This window comes from Odocoileus virginianus, chromosome 12 (assembly GCF_023699985.2).
Source record: "Odocoileus virginianus isolate 20LAN1187 ecotype Illinois chromosome 12, Ovbor_1.2, whole genome shotgun sequence".
NCBI lineage: Eukaryota > Metazoa > Chordata > Mammalia > Artiodactyla > Cervidae > Odocoileus > Odocoileus virginianus.
In genome coordinates, this window is record NC_069685.1 from 34,610,640 (window position 1) to 34,632,535 (window position 21,896).

Genomic DNA, 21,896 nt, shown 5'->3' on the forward strand with positions numbered 1-21,896 from the left:
GAGAAGATGCAAAACCAATAGATCAACGGGAAAAAAAATGAGTGATGATTACATTACTGTAGAGCAAATTTCAGCTATATTTGAGCTCATTCCAGAATTTCCTCTATGAGATCTCTCTCTCTTTTTTTTTTTTCATTTAAGATATTTGTATTGGATATACTATTATTTAAAATGAAAGTCTAATATTGTGTTTCCTTATGTCTAAAATACACATATTACCTGCTTCACACTATTTGTTGATTGTAGGATTTTACGTAGTTCCTGGCACATAGTAAGTGATAAACAAATGCTGTTTCTTTTTCCCTTGGGATGATGAAAAAAAAATTTGGGGGGAGTCATATTGTCTCTAAAGTAGTTACATTAATGAACACTCAGTAAATATTTGTTAAAAAAAATGCTGCACTTAGTAACGTTTCTCTGAGTGTCTATCTGGCATGGTGAGTCCTCATAAAAGAAAAAACTGCCCAGTTTGTAGCTTGCTGAAAACTTCCCCATGGCCTTCTGTGCTGTGCAGGAAGAGAGTCAACATGTGTCAGTTACTTGTGTAACATTGTATGGAGGCAGCTCAGTTGAAGATTTTTTGATTACTTGAGTCAGCTCAAGGGTAACACCAAACCTGTAAGATTGCCATCTAAGAATTTTTCTCAGACTTCCTTAGATTATGGCAGTTATAAATGGGGTGATTCACTTATTCAGTCTGGGCATCCATCTCTACAGCTTGCACTAATCCTCATCTTCTCTAAATGCTGAGAGGAGAAAATTTACTAGGACCTGTTCTTAAAGGGAAGCCTTTATGTCATTTAGGATTTAACTAAAATACGTGATTGAAGAAACCTTGAAGGCGGGACACATTGTCATTCTTCTAAAGTCTAAAGAATCTTTTTTTTGTTTTCTTCTCTCTCAGGTAGATTTCATTATAAATCTCCTAGATTATTTGTTTGAGATTTATGTCTTTCATGCCATTCTGAAAATGCTCTAGAGACATTTTCTCAATACATTTTTTGGTTCAAAGCATGCATATTGGAGTTGATATTTCATTAGAGATATCATTAATTAGAAGTATTTCATTGATGTTTCATTAGACTCCTCAGTTTGAATTTAGCATCAATGTAGTGTACAACAATGTTGAATAACTGATAAAATTTATAAGTAAACTAGAATGCTACCTACTCCACGACTAATATTTTTCAAAAAAGAGTAATTCGTTTTTTTTTAAGATGGAATTTATCAAATTGTAACACAATTAAGAGCAAAGTCATCTGCAGTTGATGTTTAGTATATTTAGTAATTGACTTATAAAACTCAGGAAGGCTTGTTTATTTATTTTAATATTGGTGCTGTAGAGAGAGTAAATCATACTTTTTAGCAAACAGGAAATAGAGGCTCAAAACCAAGAATAGTTCGTTGTTTTTTGTTTTTGTGGGTTTTTTTCTTTTTTTGTTTGTTTTTTTGTCAGTCATGAGCAATGATGCTTTACACAACTGCTGTGAGCTCTGTTGAGAGTCTTATCTTTGGCCAAAAAAAATTTAGAGGAAAAACATTCTGTAACAAAGATCACATGGAAGAATTCTATATAAATACTTGTCAAATGGATTACTGGGGAATTTTTGAAATGTTACTATCAAAGTAGTCAAGATAAATCTGCATGCTTATTATGTATTGACTACCAAGCAGGAAAAGGCTTGAACATTCTCAAAATGTATTACTCAGTTGACTAGGAATATCAGTTAAAAAAATAAGCTATCACAGTTATTTCTGTTATGATCAATATGCACCACTGTAAATGTCAATCCTATAGTGTAAGACATCTCAGACCCTTTAAAATAAAATACTATTAATGGTTGAAATCACAGCCATGATAGAGACCTTCATTTCCTCAAGGCTGAAAGGAAAATGTGGTAAAGGTAAGAATCTACAAAATAAGAAGACATCAAAAGGTGACATCTGGCAGGTTCTGAAGGAGGTCAGTTATTTTGAACAGAATGAACAAATCACCAGCATAGAAGGGTGTTCATTAGAAAACTCAGAACAGCTTGAGGAAAACAAGACAGAACCCATTCTGTTCGTAAATGAGATTGTCAGAGACTTTCTGTGGGTGGAGTGAGAAAGAAAACAAATACATTGTCAAGAAGCCCAGATATGCAATCATTCTTGCTGTGTTCTCTGCAGAACAATGGAAGGAACAAAGATCTGTATGTTGGTGAATTCCTTGCAGAGTCAGTAATGACATGCTCATTTGCAGTGTGTTCTCTGAAATATTTAGCTGTTCTTTTTGCTACTTAAAAAAGGAAAAAATAAAATAAAAAGTAGCCTTGTCATTGTGAGATGACATGTTGAGCCACCTTATTCTTTGCCAAGACAAATAATACAAGCAGATATTGTACTGTTTGGCATTATCTGTATCTGTCAGGACCTGCAGCTTCTGAAAATGACAATAATCCATCTTTAATCACTTGTTGACATATGTCAGAATCAACTCATTTTAGCCATTCCTTTGAGAACTTTCCTGGCACAATTCTTAGATGCACAAAAGGGCGGCTCTACAACTCAGTGCATATCTAAATTAATTTTTGGTTAATACAAACTTGAAAGTGTCAATCAGTTTCAATTACCCTGTGTGTACATATGTTTTACATAGCTCGGCTGTATGTGTATTAAATAATCAAGGCTTCTGTTAAGCAGATGTACATAGGTTGTCATGTGTTCTAACGGACTGGTGCCTCTGTGCTACCAGTTGTCATATAGTTTTTAAATCACTTCACAAATGTTTGATCTTTATTAAACATTTAATTTTGCAAGGCAATATTTCATCCTTTGTAAGCTTTCTCAATGTTATGCTGCTATTAAATTTCAACTGGGTTGTATACGGACACAGTATTGTTTGAATGCTGAGTCTGAGTCTTTCTGAACATTTGGTTCTGCTGGCTGATGACACTCCATGCCCCCTACCCACCCACTCCCCCAACACACATATACACACACTGACCTCTATTTACGATTTGCCTTTGCTTACTGCGAATCTCTTTTTGTTCTGTTTTGTGGAAAGATGTTGAACTATTATTTGTATTTTAGATACATTTCTGATGTTTCTTGTTTCATGAGACATTTTTGGAGACATGTTCTTTGTTAATCTATAAAAAAAAATAGCATATTATAGTATAGGGAGAAAAGAAACAAATACATTATTAAGATATCCAGATATGTAATCAGTCTCACTGTGTTCTCTGCAAAAAAAAAAAAAAAAGAGGGGATTTTGAATCAATTGATTGAGTTATACTTAATCAACTAAATTATATTGATTATAATGTGTGTTTAATGCTTAAATCACTTCCAGTAGAAAACAAGCTTGCTCATTCCCGATTTTCATCATCATTTGAGAGATTCCTTCATAGCTGCCAGTGAGTTAAATACTCTGTGATCAATAATATTTGTCCTCACTATGAAATGTTACTGGCATAAGTCTTAGAAAGGATATATTTCAAGTATGAGAGAAAGGAATGACTACAAAACAGATTTTTGTTTCTAATCTATTGTACCAGAATAGACTGCTTATCTCTTTTCAAAGTGTTGCTTTCTATATGATAATTAACTATTCTGTAAAAAATTCAAGCATCTGGAGTATGGTAGTTAATTCATAATGTAGATCCATCAATATAATTTTACTTTTGAAACTTAGTCCAGTAATGATATATTTTAATTCAATTCAATTATCTTTTGTTCATTTACATTTATGAATTGCAGAACTGAAAAATAACCCCTGGTGTTAGTTAGACATTTATGAATTTTTTTCATAGGACTTTGAAAAGTATCATTCTATAGCTATATACAATGATAACTGGACAGCCTATTTTCTTTATCATCAACAAGAAATAAAAGGGCAATCAGAAGCCTCCATATGAAAGATTTTAAAGTATTTTGTTGAATGGTGTATTCATTTTCACCACCAATGCAAATCAGTGCAATGAGCTGCTCACTTATTTCAAAGTTGTGGTTTTTATTTTCTCTCTGGTACACTATGAACATAAGATATAAAAAAAAAATAAGTAGAGACTTTGGCCCACTTAAAGACAAATGTGAAAAATCTCAGATGGACTTCTAGGCAGGAAATTACCTCAGATGTCTTAACATTATCCCACTTTTACAAACAGCTATTTGAGGTAAATTCCCTTACATCCATAGACCTCTACCAACATTTTCTGCACCTTCCTTGCCTCTGATGAAACTCAATTCTCCTTATTGAGGCAACTTTTGCACATGTGCCTGGTATTCTCTTTCTGAGCAGCCCTGATGTACTAGGGCCTTGGAGGGAGCGATTTGCCTTCACTATCATTGGTCCTAAATCAACATGAGAAAAAAAGAAAAAAAAGCCCCCATTTAGCAATGTATAATCCTCCATCTCAGGAGAAGGCAATGGCACCGCACTCCAGTACTCTTGCCTGGAAAATCCCATGGACAGAGGAGCCTGGTGGGCTGCAGTCCATGAGGTCGCTAAGAGTCGGACAGGACTGAGCGACTTCACTTTCACTTTTCATTTTCACGCACTGGAGAAGGTAATGGCAACCCACTCCAGTGTTCTTGCCTGGAGAATCCCAGGGACGGGGGAGCCTGGTGGACTGTCCTCTATGGGGTCGCACAGAGTCTGACACGACTGAAGTGACTTAGCAGCAGCAGCGGCAATCCTCCATCTCAATCTCATCCCGTTAAGCTTGTCTTATTTGTTGTTGTCTCACAACATCTAAGCTCAGCCTGAGCAACAACTCCTCTGGAGGCCGAATCTTGCAGAGTGATTTCTGCTTCCGTGTGGACGGCTCACCCTCCACGTCACTCCCCAACTTCACAAGATCAAGACAAGCTCTAAATTCTGCTGACAAAAATGTATATTCTTATTTGTCTAACTGTCTCAATTACTATATTGCATTTAGAACCAAGGCAATGCTTCCAAGATAGTAATAATCCTCATTAACTTTAAATGAAATTGTCATTGGATTATGCCCATTTATGATCTAGTTCTTTTCCATTTTTTTCTTTTCATGCTTGCTAGCTGCTACTTCCTAATATTCATCTTGTGCTTTAGACACTGCTTACTAGGCTTCTACTATGCTAGACTCTCTTATGTGTCACTGTCTCTACACGTGATCTCCTCTGTTAAGTTTATTCCAGCCCATCAAAATCATACTTTCATAGAATTCCATGAACATTTTATGATAGCAGAAGTGATTTTTCAAAAATTATTTGTTCACATATTTGCCTTCACCATCAGAGTCAGGTGCTGAGTAACAGAATCATTGTCTGTTATTGTATTCCTACTCCAACACTTAGCACATTGCCTGGTACATGGTGCCAATTTAGAATGCTCAGTAAGGGAAGGATTGAATTTAATTAATAGAAGTTATTTGAAACTATTTCAGGAACTTTCTGCTGCAAGACTGAAATTACTCAGGGAAAGCTTTTACTTTCTTTCTGTCTCAAGTAAGAGTTAATCCTTCTAATTATTAAGAAAGAGTAAAATGTCCCAATTCTTTGACAGGTTCAATCTGATCATCTGTAGGCAAATATAGGCTGAGATGGACAGAGCTGATAGAGAAAACTTTAACACATATGTTTTAATGAGGACTGACCCTCAAGTCTTCCAAATCTAGTAAAATAGTTTAATATATAAACATAGTCTGATGCATTATGGTAAGTGCTATAATAGATGTAGCATCAAGACATTTCTAAGAGAAAGATAGAATGCAACCATTTTGGAGAAGTCAGGGAAGAAGTAGCAGTAGCAGTAAGTGTACAGTGGATTTTGAAGAAATACCAGAATGTAAAGCTTGTGACATGAAAATGCTGGTGGATAGTTTTTCCAGAAAATTGAAAATGAGCTCACCCCTTCTCTAGGAACCATTAAAAATGCTTAGTTTCTGACACCAGGCAAGCAGGCAATAGCCAAAATTGTTTAAACACTTGGAAGAACATGGGAAAGAATGCAGATCCCTTGAGAATGAAAAGCAGAAACAGAAGGATTTTTCTAGATCTTTACCAGATTTGAAGGGGTATCACCAGCAGTTGCATGTTCTTATGGGGACCTGAGGACTGGTAGAACTGCCCTTCCAACTAGAGCATTCTGCTGTGTGTCCTCTGTATCAAGTTTTGACTCCATACAGATGTGTTCTTAAGCCTTTGCCTTCCTTTGACAAGTAAACATCTTTTCGCTTGCATTTGTTGTAGAATTTCTCTTAATCATGATTACCTTGAGACCATAACAAAAAGTTAAATCTTAATAAGTTATCAGCCAAACAAGGGGAGATTCATGACAGAGGTTGTTTTAGATAGATGAAAGAGCATGTGCAGAAGCACATGTACATAATAAAACATGGAAGGCCTATTTTACATTCAGAAAATGAAACAAACTTTAAAAAGCTTTTCTGACTCCTTTGAGGAAGTCCAGTTTTTTCTGTATGGTACAAGTATAAAGCATTGTATTCATTGACCAATTTGAATAGCATTTCTGACAGTTGCCAGGGAATGGGCTAGTTTTGATTGTTTACTATGAAAACTGAACTTCTTAAATAATAATAATTCATTGCTTTTGTTGAAAATTTGTCATAGTCATGATATGACTTATTATAATCAGAGGTTATCTTTATGTACAGTTTATATGCATGTGTCTTATTCTGGGTCTTTTGAAAAGTAGATATGAAGCATTGTGCAAGAAATTTATGAGAAACACTTGTAAAAACAAATGGGGAGACAGCCAGGCAGGGCTGAGAGATCTGTCTGCCCGTGATATATCTGCCCATGATCATGATATCTCTGTCTATCCATAGTGCCTATGGGGTCTATGTCTATCCATTGCGTCTATGTCTATCCATTGTGTCTATGTCTATCCTTTGTGTCTGTTTGTCCATGGTGCATATCTGTTCATGGTGTCTATTTGTCCATGGTGCATTTCTGATTAGGGTGCATGTCTACCCATGGTGCATCTGTAAGCCTGAGTGAAGAATAACGGTCAGAAAGAAAATAGTTTGAGTGAAGCATCTTAGACTACCATGGAGCCTAAGGAAGATTTAACAATGCCATCAGAAGTCCTGGAGCCAAAACCCCCACGTAGAGATGGCTCACGTCAGTAGAAATGAGCCTGACTTACTACTGTAAGGACTAGACTCAGCCATTGGCTCAGAGAAGCCTGTGGGCCACACGATCATTTCACAAAGGCAGCTGTAGAGTTCAAAGCACAGCAGTTGAGACTTTAGTCAGTTAAACTCCCCCCATTATGAGAACTGATGATCTTATTCTCATGTCTGAGGTAACAGGTGCAAGATATTAAAGTCAGCTTCTACTATTAAACATTTAGCATTTAACTTAGGAGTTTTCTTATTTCTAGCTAAACTATAATGCATATTTATAAAGTTTACCTAGTAGTGAAGCTTGGTTTTCTATAGTAATACATCATTTGTACCTTAATCTCAATAATACATATATACCATTTAATCACATTAAAAGTTAATTTCAGAATCTTGACATAGTTTATTCTTAACATGATTTTTGGTAGAGAATGTAAGTCCTTTCAAAAACCACATTTTGCCAAATTCTCTGAGACAGTTGGCAACCATTTTAACTGAGACACAGGTTTGATTCCTGGGTCGGGAAGATCCCCTGGAGAAGGAAATCCCAATCTTCTCCAGTTTTCTTGCCTGGAGAATCTATTGGACAGAGGAGCTGGCAGGCTAGTGTCTATGGGGTCGCAAGAATCAGACACTGCTTAGCGACTAAACTACTACTAGAGACCATTAGGTAACTGAAAATATTATAAAAAATTATGTTCAAGTCACTCATAGCTAGAGATCAAAGAAAGTATGACTGCTTAATTCTATTCAACGACTTGTGTCCTCAAGCTTGAAGAGCAAAGGGGAATGTCATAGAAATGAACTTGGAGTAATTTCTGTGCTAAAAATATCCACCTTCACATTGACTACAAGGTTATGCCTTTCCTTGAAGACCCACATTGAATTGTGCCTGTTAGTTCTAAGGAATTTTTCCAGCCTGGACTAGCCCCTAACTGTATCTATAATTCTCTGCACATGCTCTAAATTCTCAAAACTGATTACAATTACAGCCATTAAAGCTACATTACATTTTTTTATATCAGAGGATTGTGCTTATCCTTACACTCTCTCTAGACAGTAAGCTTCTTGAGGTAAGCTAGTAGAATTTGTAAAACCATTCACTTTATGCAATACCTAACAGACAATGGTTATTAAATAAATGTTATGTGAACAGAATTGCTATATATAGTTAACTCATTTTAGTAAGTTGAATCCCTGCATATAGTGAAGAATATGAAGATATACAAATGTCTATAAGTTATACAAGAAAGTAATAGTAAGCAAATATAAATTGAGATACTAGCTAGAAAATAGTGTATTTTTTTTTCTTTAAGTACTTTTTCTGGCACCTTCTGATGGTCTATAATCTTAGACACTCCAAAATACTTATTTTTTTTCTTTTTCATCTATGTGCCAATACATAGAGGGTAAAAAATGACAGGGACAGGGAAGGACAGGGAAGCCTGGTATGCTGCAGTCCATGGGGTTGCAAAGAGTTGTACATGACTGAGCAACTAGATAACAATTAATTAAATTTTTTTTTTAAATTATTTCTCCACATACAGGTCCAAGAGTGGTATTGTAAGGTAGGTGTATTTTTACTTTTTTTTTTTTTTTTTTTTTTTTTTTAAAGGAGCCTCCATACTGTTCTCCATGGTGGCTTTACCAATATACATTCCCACAAACATTATAGGAAGGTTCTCTTTTCTCCACACCATCTCCAGCATTTGTTATTTATAGACTTTTTAATGATGGCCATTCTGACTTGTGTGGGGTGATAACTCGTCGTAGTTTTGATTTGTATTTCTCTAATAATTAGTGATATTAATTAATATTAATATATTAATTGAGATTAATATTATTGAGCATATTTTCAAAACAGAAATAAATCCGCAGACATAGATAACAAACTTTTGGATACCAAAGAGGAAAGGAGGGTGACAGAGTAAATTACAATTTGTGGATTAACAGATATTTACTGCTATGTATAAAATAGGTAATCAACAAAGACTTATTGTATAGTACAGAAAATTATACTCAACACTTAGTGATAACCTGTAAAAGAAAAGAATCTGAAGGAGAATAGATATATATATTGGATCACTTGGCTATACACCTGTAACTAATACAACATCATAGATGAGCTACACTTCAAGAAATAAAAATAAAGTGCAGCCAATCTTCTAAAAAATATCTCCCACAGTAGTTTTAAACTTTGCCTGTTACATCCCTTTCCTGAGAGAGGAGCAGAATAGAAGTTAAGAACACAGGCTCCAGTCCAAGCTCTTCAATAAGTGAACTGTGTGACTTCAGGTATATCCTTTAATCTCACTGGGTTTCAAGATTTTCATCTGTAAAATGAAGGAATTGAGCCAGATATCTCCAGAGCCCCTCCAGCTTCAAAGCAAACTCTCAGGTCTTAAGACTGACTTAAACCAGAGCCTCATGCTCTGTGCTCTTCTCTCTAACGCCTCGTGGTCACCATGCAGTCCTATATAGATAAAAGGACTACCAAGTGCTAATCATTCTCTCAAAGGGGACAAATGTTCTTTGAAATAAAGACTTCCTCAGCAATGAATAGCTATTAAAATGTAATACATAATCATCCAAATGTATGTGGTATCGGTAATACAGCTCAATTCACCACGTTACCAAATGCAGTTTTAAAGACAAATCAACCCTAAACTTATCCTGTTTGAGTGGCATTAGGCCAGAAGCTGACACACCTCATAATCATTGGATTTGATATTTTTCAAATTGTAGCATAGTTAGTGTCTAAATATGGAAAACTTAAACATTAGTCAAGATAGGAACATTTTATGGTATAAAAATATTTTCTTTCCTAGATACAGTTTCTCTCTAATTTCAGTGTCTACTTTTAAAAACTCTACCAACACCATACAAATTTTGTTTGTAATTTTAAACTGCTCAATGTTGAAGCTCATTTGTAGAGTATGTATTTGCAAAAATCTGAAGTAGTGTTTTTGCCCTTTTCTGACTTAACTTCCAATCTCTACCTTTAGAGACTGGATATTTACAAAATCTTATCAGCGTACTGAGTGCTAGGGGAAAAAAAAAATGGGGAAAAAACAAGATTCCCTTTCTATAAGAAAATAAATAAAGAGTTAAAATGGGAAAAGAGCAAAATGAAAGCATTTTTTTTTTTTTAATTTAAAAGAAGTAGAGAAAAAGAGGTATAAACTTATCTTTATATAAAGGACAATTCAGGCCTCCTACAGACCCTATTCAATAATTTTTCTCACTGCTTCTCAAAAATAAAACCTTAAGAAGGGTAGACTATTTCCCTTCAGGACTTTATATTATTCATTTTGTGCTATATGACTCCAGTAAAGAGTAAGTAAATGTTTTGAATAAATGAACAATCTATTTCCAATGTGAAAATAATTATGTTAAAACTACTTTAAGAATTAGTCTTACTACGTGAATAATCTGGACCATCTTTGGACCTTGGCAAAAGTGTTGTTCCCTCTCCTGAACAACACCTGCATCTGATGATAAACCCTATAAAATACTAGAAAAGGTGACATCTTGCTTCCTGCCTTGGGTACCTTCAAGTTGACTTTGGTTCAGCTGCCATGCATCTATGCACAGGAATAAGACACTATATCTGGAGAAGAGGACATTTTCATCATGGCCTGTAACTGGTTAATGATCCCAATCATAGAATGCTCCTTTTACCAATGTCTTAGTTTTGGAAATGCAAGATAATGATGAATAAAAAAACATGAGACAGAGAATCATTTCACTTCAACAATAGTAGTTTGGAAATCCAAAAAGACAGAGCCAATGAAAGCAACTGAGAGGGTTATTCATGTGATGAAAAGTCTCAGTTAATTATTTCTTTAGATAGACAGCATTTCTGAGATAAAGCATGATCTATTTGACTAGAAACTATTCTTCACCTGGTTTTTCACAGAATTTTTTCAGGAAGTCCTTAAAAAGGGATATAATACTTTATGTCATACTGAACTCAAAGCTAAACTTTTTATTTATTTTGTACCAGCCATAGTGTGATCTTAGAAGGAAATTTCCATATAAAGGATGTGGTGATTACCCCATAGGCCTTTGAAATTTGTTTCCTGTAAAGAAATGGAGTTTTGAGCCTCATCAATTTTTAAACACAAAGGAAGTACTTGACATACTGTAGTGAAAAAAAGTTATAGTCCCTTATTATTAATTCACAGATCAGCTGTTCAAGCAAAATTGTTTCTGAATTTATAGCAAACTAAAAGGAGCATAAAAATTATTTCTTCCTTGTGGTCTCCATAAACAGCTTTAACAGGTACTAGGTAATAAGTGCAATATAAATGCCTTTCCAACAGATAAGTGAAGCTGCGATTGGATTGTAATATGCTGCAATGCATTTCAGGCAACAGGTCCTTTCCAAGGCGGCACCTGGCTAAGAAGCCATGTGTTTGAAAGCTTATACTCTCCTCTCCAAGAGATAAATGTGTTGCATTAAGGTGTGATGTGGTTTTGAAAAGTAAACTCCTTAAGATGTGTTGAAGAATAGCATTTAGGCCTCCTGCAGGAAATGTTCAAATTGCCCGCTTTTTCTTTTTGTTCCTTTTTTTGGTTACACGATCAGCTAAACGAAATTGAGAGCAGGCAATAGAGGCAACCCTAAGGTCCAATGTAGAAACTCAGATTCCCTGAGCTATGCTGAGACCTGCATACATTTGCCTAGCCCCCTTGGATGCCTACCTTCAATTTCTCTGGCATAACTCCAAACCTAGCTGGTATCTGGAATAATCTGGCAATATAAATAAGAAAATTGGTTCTGGGGCCTTAAGAAAATTCTCATTAGTATAGGAGGAAAATCTAGATTTCCTATTCAGAAATCTCGTGACCCTTTCCTAGTAGTCCAGTGGTTGAGAATCTACCATGCAATGCAGGAGAAGTGGGTTCAATCCCTGGTTAGGGATCTAAGATCCCTCATGCCACAAGGACAGCTAAGCCCACATGATGCGACTACTGAGCCTGCGTGCTCCAGAGCCCATGTGCCTCAACTAGAGAATGCATGTACTGCAACGAAGAGCCGCATGCTGAAACTGAGGCATGATACCGACAAATAAACATTTTTATTTAAAAAAAAACAGCAATAACTCTATCAGTAAATATCCTTTATGTTTTATGCCACACAGTCTATTGGGTATTTTATGTACAATATTACAGTGCTCTCAATAGTCCTTCAAAGAAGGAATTTATATACATTGATAGAGAATGAAAAATGGGAACTATATACTGCTGACTGAAGGACAGCCTGCTGTAACCGAGCAGAACTTCCCCAACTAGTTCTTGGATGAGATTCCAGAATTCAGGACCAGGTTTCTAATTGCAAAGATTGGAGACTAATATCTACAAGTACCCAGTGATGATCAGAATCCAAGCAACTACTCAGGTGCACTAAAGTGCATCAAAAATTGGGGAAAATAGTAGAATGTGAAGTTATTGACAACAATAATGTAGCAGGTGTTTGTGAAAAGATACTAATTGGAAAAAATTGAGAGAACAATAAAGCCAAATATCTTATCACAGGTAACTGTGAGCGCAAACTTATTGAACAGAGATCCTTCTGACAGGTGTGCCATGCAGCCCACAGGCCACTGTGGCTGGAGAGAGGAGATGGGTTTGGAGAAGGAGAGCAGGTTACATTGTATTCTGAGTACAACAGAATCCATTAAAAAGAGAGGGGATCAGATGAAACCCTGATTTTCATTAGGGTGATGCCACTGCAGTTGGTGTAGAGGTTATAGTCCCAGAGGACAGGAGTGGAGAACAGTTAGGAAACTAACATAGGAGTTTGATCCAAGGACAGGTCCTTCAGGGCAACGAGTCCTCAAGGACATAGTACTAAGAACTGGTCAATATTCAGGAACGTAATCTCTTCCCTTTATGAGCATATTCTTTCTGTTTTCTGGTGTTTTCCCCACTTTTCCCACTGCATTATTTTTTAGCCTCTAGAATTAAATACTGCAATACAAAATTATATTTGTTATAGTTAGAAAAATTTTTCATGTGTATAGGCAAATATATATGATTTAGATGGAAGAACAGAGGGGCTGAATAGAGAAGGTATGAAAAATGGAGCCAGTGCTGGAACAGTAATGTGTCTTCAGGGCCATCTGTAACAGGCAGACACTGAAGTTCTCTTGTCTGCTCTTCTTTTGAGGGATTATGTGTGTGCCGTGGGTTATCCTGGAAGCTCTGCATGAAGGAGATTGAAATGTGATTGAGAGAAGTGTTTGAGAGAAGTTTAGGAAGCTATCTCAAGAATAATGCATGAAATGACAAGTGCCTCTTACATGTAAAGCTCTGTGTTATAGATACAAAGACTGCAGATATGCTGCCCAATGCGCGCCTCTCAAGGAGCTCAAAGCAGAATGAAATAAATATCTCCACTTTATGCATGTTGCTTTTGTAGTTCAAGGCAGCTTGTATTCAGTGTCACCGACTACATTGCTTATTTTTTCCCTATGTTTGAAATGGGGCTCCCCTTGTAGCTCAGTTGGTAAAGAGTCTGCCTGCAATGCAGGAGACCTAGATTTGATCCCTGGGTCAGGGAGATCCCCTGGAGAAGGAAATGGCAACCCACTCCAGTATTCTTGCCTGGAGAATCCCATGGACAGAGGATCCTGGCAGGTCACGGTCCATGGGGTTGCAGGAGCTGGGCACGACTTAGCAACTAAACCACCACCATTTTTGAAATGGGTTTTCCCTGTTCTGCATCTGACCACTGTCTTCCAACACTTGCTTTATCTCCCTCTGGAAAACTTTCATAATTTCTGTCTCTCTGTGAACTGTCCGTTTTCCAATGGAAAGCCATGTCTAATTATAGCACTTAATACCTTACCCTAAAGTAAATAATTTAGGCTTACCTGGTAGCTCAGATGGTAAAGAGTCTGCCTGCAATGCAGGAGACCCAAGTTTGATCCCTGTGTCAGGAAGATCCTCTGGAGAAGGAAATGGCAACCTCACTCCACTATTCTTGCCTGGAAAATCACATGGACAGAGTATACTGGTGGCCTACAGCTAATGGGGTCACAAAGAGTCAGACACAGCTGAGCAACTAATGCACATGAAGTAATTCATGTATTCATTACTAAGCATTTAAATATTTATGAAACAAACATATGGCAGTGAGTATGTGCAAGACGTCTTTTTGTTTGTGTTACACGAATTAATCCAATCTTTGCAAAAGTCCTATGAGCAGATGTTATTGCTAGTCTCATTTTATTTATTTATTTATTTATTTATTTTTAACATCAATGACAGAGACTTTATTTACTTACTTATGTATTTATTACTTACTTACTTATTTTGCCCATACCATACGGTATGCTAGATCTTAGTTCCCTGACCAGGGATGGAAACCATGATCACTGCATTTGGAACACAGAGTCTTAACCACTGACCACCAGGGAAGTCTCACTATATTCATTTTACAGATGAAGAAAATAGATCACTGATGGGCACACAAATAGTACATGGTAGAATCTGTACATGGTAGGTTGCTTGGCATCAAGGCCCACATTATTCGTCCAAGATTATACATGCTTTTGGGCTTACCTGGTGCCTCAGATGGTAAAGAATCTGCCTGCAATGCAGGAGACCCAGATTCAATTCCTGGGTCAGAAAAGATCCCTTGAAGAAGGGAATGGTTACCCTGTCCAGTACTCTTGCCTCAAGAATCCCACGCTTTGATGCTGAAGACACTGAAAATCTCATAAATAAATCAAGATGTAGAATCAGGCTTAAAGTAAACATAGGCCCAGATACTTGGATGTACTAGGCAGACATATTCTCCATATGGCATTTCTGAATATCTGAGTGCTCAGTTCTCTGAATAAAGAAATGGTCTTGCAGCCCATCCCTCACTCAGTCAACCCTGTAGACCTAAAATTAAAGAACAATGTCAAAACAAATTAACTACTTCCAGATATTTAATCCTTTTTATGCAACATGCATCTTATTGAATAGATAAAAGACAAGGAATTTAATATAAGGCCAAAATTGTTAAGTCAACCTCAGAAAAGATGAATGAACTAGACAAAACTGCTCAGGGGAAAAATCATATTTGTTAAAAGTATTTATCTTCCTTTCTCAGGGAAATTATCTAAATAATTGAAATAAACAAACTGCTGATTGATATTTGCATTATTTTAATTTTAATATATTCTTTTGACATCTTCCAATTACTGTTAATGAGAACAACTGTAATTTACTTAGCACCTAGGATATACTAGGCTTCCCTGGTGGCTCAGCTGGTAAAGAATCTGTGATACAACAGACCTGGGTTTCATTCCTGGGTTGGGAAGATCCACTAAAGAAGGTAACAGCTACCCACTTCTGTACTCTGGCTTGGAGAATTCCGTGGACTGTATAGTCCATGGGGTCACAAAGAGTTGGACATGACTGAGCACACAGCAATGAAAAAAAGAAAAAAAAATAGAATATACCAGACTTCATACATGTATTTCTCAAATCTTCACTGATTATGTGTTATTAGAATATGCAACAAAGAAAACAACCAAAACTGAGATAAAGTAACTTGTTCAAGATCTCACAAACTTAGTTGTTATTCCTCAGTGACTAAGTCATGTCTGACTCTTTGTGACCCCATGGATTGCAGCACATCGGGCTCCTCTGTCTTCCGCTATCTACCAGAGTTTTCTCAAATTCATGTCCACTGAGTCACTGATGATATCTAACCATCTCATCTTCTGCTGCCTCCTTCCCCTTTAGTCTTCAGTCTTTCCTAGCATCAGAGTCATTTCCAATGAGTCAGTTCTTCTCTTCAGGTGGCCAAAGTATTGGGGCTTCAGCTTCAGCATCAGTGCTTCCAATGAATATTCAGGGTTGATATCCATTGGAATTGAGTGGTTTGATCTCTCTGCAGCCCAAGGGACTCTTAAGAGTCTTCTCTAGCACCACAATTCAAAAGCATAAATTCTATGGCACTCAGGTTCCTTATGGTCCAACTCTCATATCTGTACATAACTACTGGAAAAACCACAGCTTTGATTATAGGGACCTTTGTCAGCAAGTGATATCTGCTTTTTTATATGCTGTCTAGGTTAGTCATAGCTTTTCTTTCCAAGGATCAAATGTCTTTTGTTCACAGCTGCAGTCACCATTCACAGTGATTTTGAAGCCCAAGAAAATAAAATCTGTCACTGTTCCCAATTTTTCCCCTTATATTTTTGCTATAAAGTGATGAGACCAGATGCCACGATCTTGGTTTGTTTTTGTTTTTTGTATTATTTGATGTTGAGTTTCAAGTCAGCTTTTTAACTCTCCTCTTTCACCCTCATCAAGAGGCTTTTCTGTTCCTCTTCACTTTCTGCAACAAGTAGTTATCATGTGCATCTCTGAGGATGTTGATCTTTCTCCTGGCAATCTTGATTCAGTTTGTGCTTCATCCAGCCTGGCATTTTGTATAGTGTACTCTGCATATAAGTTAAATAAACAGGGTGACAACACAGCCTTGAGCTCCTTTCCCAATTTGGAACCAGTCCATTGTTCCACGTCCAGTTCGAACTGTTGCTTCTTGACCTGCATACAGGTTTCTCAGGAGTCAAGTAAGGTGGTCTGGTACTCCCATCTCTTTAAGAATTTGCACAGTTTGTTGCAGTTCACAAAGTCAAGAACTCAAGACCACTTGATTCCAAAAACACACATTTTTCTGTATAAGCAACATTAGGAGCAAGAGTTGGAATATTCTTGTTCTATAGTAGAATTCATAGCAATATTGAAAGGAAAGAAATAATAGATCCATTAATTCTTTTAATATGCCAAAAAAAAAAAAAAAAAGGAAATGTGAGTCAATATCTTCTGGGTTTGCTGCTGTGTAATTATGATTCTCCACTTGTATTTGTTTTTGAAATTGTTTCCTTGGTTTTGTTGCTTCCCTACTTATAACATTCTTCCTCCTTTTTTGATGAGTTTTACTAATGAATATTATACAAGACCTAGGTTGTTTTCATATATAAAATATAAAAGATAAAAAGATTTTAAGACACCTGACTTATACTCCCATGATAAATAAATAATCCCTTTGAGTAAAATTTTACAATTACACCAAGGCATGTAGAAGCAGAGTCCTTAGATTATAATAGATTCTAAACATCTGTATAAAAAATGTGTTGTTTTTACACACTACTACATATAAAATATACAACTAACAAGAACCTGTTATCTAGCACAGGAAACTTTACTCAGTACCCTGTAATGACCTATATGACAAAAGAGTGTAAAAAAGAGTAGATAGATCTGTCAGTAGCCAGTATTCCAGACTAACCACTATTCCACTATCCTGGAAAATGCCATGGACAGTATGAAAAGGCATGAAGATGTGACATTGGAAGATGACCTTCCCAGGTTGGAAGGTTACCAATATGCTACTGGGAAAGAGCAGAGGCCAATTACTAATAGATCCAGAAACAATGAAGTGACTGGACCAAAGCAGAAATGACATTCAGATGTGATTGTGTCTGGAAGTAAAGGTAAAGTCTGATACTATAAAGAAAATATTGGAATCTGGAATGTTAAGTTCATGAATCAAGGTAAATTGGATGTGGTCAAACAGGAGCTGGCAAGAGTGAACGTTGACGTCTTAAGAATCAGTGAACTAAAATGGACTGGAATGGGCAAATTTAATACAGATGACCCCTGTATCTACTACTGTGAGCAAGAATCCCTTAGAAGAGGTGGAGTAGCCCTCACAGTCAACAAAAGAGTCTGCAGTGCAGTACTTCGGTGCAGCCTCAAATATGGCAGAAGGATCTCATCTTGTTTTCAAGGTAAACTATTCAATATCAAAGTAATCCAAGTTTATGCCTCAACCACTAATACTGAAGCTGACCTGTTCTATGAAGACCTATGAGACCTCATATAAGTAACACCAAAGAAGATTTTCATGTCATCATAGGGGACTAGAATGCAAATGTAGGAAGGCAAGAGATGCTAGAAATACTAGGCAAGTTTGGGCTTGGAGTATGGAATGAAGCAGGGCAACAGCTAACAGAGTTTTGCCAAGAGAACACACTAGTTATAGCAAACACCCTTTTCCAACAGCTCAAGTAATGACTCTATGTATGGACATCACCAAATGGTCAATGCTGAAATCAGATTGATTATATTTTTTGTAACGAAAGATAATCTTTACACAGCCATCAAAAACAAGACCAGGAGATGACTATGGCACCGATAATGTACTCCTTATTGCAAAATTTAGATGTAAACTGATGAAAGTAAGAAAAACCACTTGACCATTCAGGTGTGACCTAAATCAAATTCCTTATGATTATAGGGTGGAGGTGACAAATAGATTCAAGGCATTAAATCTGGTAGACAAAGTACCTGAAGAACTATGGACAGAGGTTCATAACATTGTAAAGGAGGTGGTGTAAAATGGGAAACCATCCCACAGGAAAAAAAAAATGCAAGAGGACAAGCTGATTGTCTGAAGAGGCTTCACAAATAGCTGAGGAAAGAAGAGAATTGAAAGGCAAGGGAGAAACGGAAAGATATACCCAACTGAATACAGAGTTCCAGAGCATAGAAAAAAGAGATAAGAAAGCCTTCTTAATGAACAGAGCAAAGAAATAGATGAAACCAACAGAATGGGAAAGATTTAAGATCTTTATAAGAAAATTGGAGATATCAAGGAAAGAGTTTATGCAAGCATGGGCACCATAAATGACATAAATGGTAAGGACCTAAAAGAAACAGAAGGGATTAAGAAGTGGTGGCAAGAATACACAGAAAAAATTATACAAAAAATAATCTTAATATTGCAGATAACCATGATGGTGTGGTCATGTACCTAGAGCTGAACATTCTGGAGTGTGAAGTCAAGTGGGCTGTAGGGAGAAGTACTACCAACAAAACTGATGGGTATGATGGAATTCCAGCTGAGCTACTTAAAATCCTAAAAGATGATGCTCTTAAAGTGCTGCACTTAATATGTCAGAAAAGACTCCGCAATGGCCACAGGCCTGGAAAAAGTCAGTTTTCATTCCAACACAAAAAAGAGAAATGCCAAAAAATGTTCAAAGTACCATATAATTGGGCTCATTTCATATGCTGGTAAGGTTATGCTCAAAACACTTCAAACTAAGCTTCAGGAGTTCATGAATCAAGAACCTCCAAATGTATAAGCTGGGCTTAAAAGAGACAGAGGAACCAAAGATCAAATTGCCAATATTCACTGGATCATAGGGAAAACAAGAGAATTCCAGAAAAGCATCTACTTCTACTTCGTTGACTACACTAAAACCTTTGACTGTGGGCAAGAATCCCTTAGAAGAAATGGAGTAGTCCTCAGAGTCAACAAAAGTCCCAAAAGCACTTCTTGGGTATAATCTCAAAAACAACAGAATGAGCTCAGTTTGTTTCTAAGGTAAACCTTTCAGCATAGCAGCATCACAAGTCTATGTGCCAGAGATTAATGCCAAATAATAAGCTGAATTCAAATGGTTCTGTAAATGACTACAAGACCTTTTATAACTAACACCAGAAAAGATATCCTTTTCATCAGAGGGGATAGGATTGCAAAAGAAGGAAGTCAAGAGATACCTGGAGTAACAGGCAAATTTGGCCTTGGAGTACAAAATGAAGCAGGGCAAAGAATAACAGAATTCTGCCAAGAAAATACACTGGTCATAGCAAATACCCTCTTCCAACAACCTAAGTGATGACTTTACACATGTACGTCACCAGATGGTCAATACTGAAATCAGATTGACTGTATTCTTTTCAGCTGAAGATGGAGAAGCTCTATATCAGTAAAAACAAGACCTGAAGTGACTATGTCTTAGCTCCTTACTGCAAAATTCAGATGTAAGTTTGAAAGAAAGTAGGGAAAGCCACTAAGCCATTTGGGTATGACCTAAATCAAATCTCTTATGATTACACAGTGGAGGTGACAAATGGATTCAAAGGATTAGATCTGAGTACGGGAAGAACTATACACAGACCTTCATAACATTGTACAGGAGGAGGTGACCAAAACCATCCCAAAGAAAAAGAAATGCAAGAAGGCAAAATGGTTGGCTGAGGAGTCCTTACAAATAGCTGAGAAAAGAGAAACAAAAAGCAAAGGAGAAAGGGCAAGATATACTCAATTGAATGCAGAGTTCCAAAGAATAGCAAGGAGAGATAAGAAAGTGTTCTTAAGTGAATGATGCAAAGAAAGAGGAAAACACTAGAATGAGAAAGATTAGAGATTGAGATCACTTCAAGAAAATTGGAGATACTAAGGGAACATTTCAAACAAAGAGGGACACAATTGAAGAAATGGCAAGGAGCTAACAGAGGCAGAAGATGTTAAGAAGAAGTGGCAAGAATGCACAGAAAAACTGTGCTAAAAAGGTTGTGATGACCATGAGCTTGTGGTCGCCCTCGCAGAGCCGGACATTCTGGAGTGCAAAGTCAAGTGGGCCATAAGAAGAATTACTACAAACGAAGCTGGTGGAGGTGTTGAAACTCCAGGAGAGGTGTTGAAACTCCAGGAGAGGTGTTGAAACTCCAGGTGAGGTGTTGAAACTCCAGGAGAGGTGTTGAAACTCCAGGAGAGGTGTTGAAACTCCAGGTGAGGTGTTGAAACTCCAGGTGAGGTGTTGAAACTCCAGGAGAGGTGTTGAAACTCCAGGAGAGGTGTTGAAACTCCAGGTGAGGTGTTGAAACTCCATGTGAGCTACTGAGACCCTAAAGGATCATGCTGTGAAAGTGCTGCATTCAAAATGCCACCAAATTTGGAAAACTTAGCAGTGGCCGCAGGACTGGAAAAGGTCAGTTTTCATTTCAATACCAAAGAAGGGCAACGCCAAAAATGTTCAGACTACCATAATGTTTTTCTCATTTCACATGTTACCAAGGTAACACTCAAAATCCTTCAAGCTAGGCTTAAACAGTGCATGAACTTAGAACTTCCAGATGTACAAGCTGGATTTAGTAAAGACAGAGGAACCAGAGATGAAATTGCCAAAATCCTTTGAATCATAGAAAAAGCAAGAGAATCCCAGGAAAGCATCTGTTTTTGCTCCAATAACTACTAAATCCTTTGCTGCATGGATCACAACAAACTATGGAAAATTCTTAAAGAGATGGGCATACCAAACCACCTAACCTGCCTCTTGAGAAACTGTATACAGGTCAAGAAGCAACAGTTAGTATCAGACATGAAACAATGCACTGATTAAAAAATGGGAGAATACATCAAAGCTGTATATTGTCACCCGGCTTATTTAATTTATATGCAGAATACATTATGTGAAATGTCAGGTTGAAAGAATCACAAGCTGGAATCAAGATTTCCAGGAGAAATATCAACAATATCAGATATGCAGATGATACCACCCTAATGGTAGAACTGGAGAAGGAACTAAAGATCCTCTTGAAAAAGATGAAAGAGGAGAGTGAAAAAGCTGGCTTACACTTAACATTGAAAAAACTAAGATCATGGCATCTGTTCCCATCACTTCATGGCAAATAGAAAAAATAGAAACTGGGACAAGTTTAATTTTATGGGCTCCAAAATCACTTTGGACAATGACTGCAGCCCTGAAATTAAAAGACACTTGTTCCTTTGAAGAATAGCTATGACAACCCTAAACAGCATATTAAAAGGCAGTGACATCACTTTGCCAACAAAGGTTATAGTCAAAGCTATGATTTTTCCGATAATCATGTACAGACGTGAGAAATGAACCATAAAGAAGGCTGAGTGCCGAAGGATTTATGCTTTCGAACTGTGGTGCTGGAGAAGATTCTTTCTCTAAA

At 36.9% G+C, this 21,896-nt stretch overlaps 1 protein-coding gene across 2 annotated transcripts in view; it reads left to right on the forward strand.

Moving 5' to 3' along the window:
• FSTL5 (follistatin like 5) overlaps positions 1-21,896 on the forward strand; it is an 874,271-nt gene that overhangs the window by 826,595 nt on the left and 25,780 nt on the right. The window lies entirely within an intron of this gene.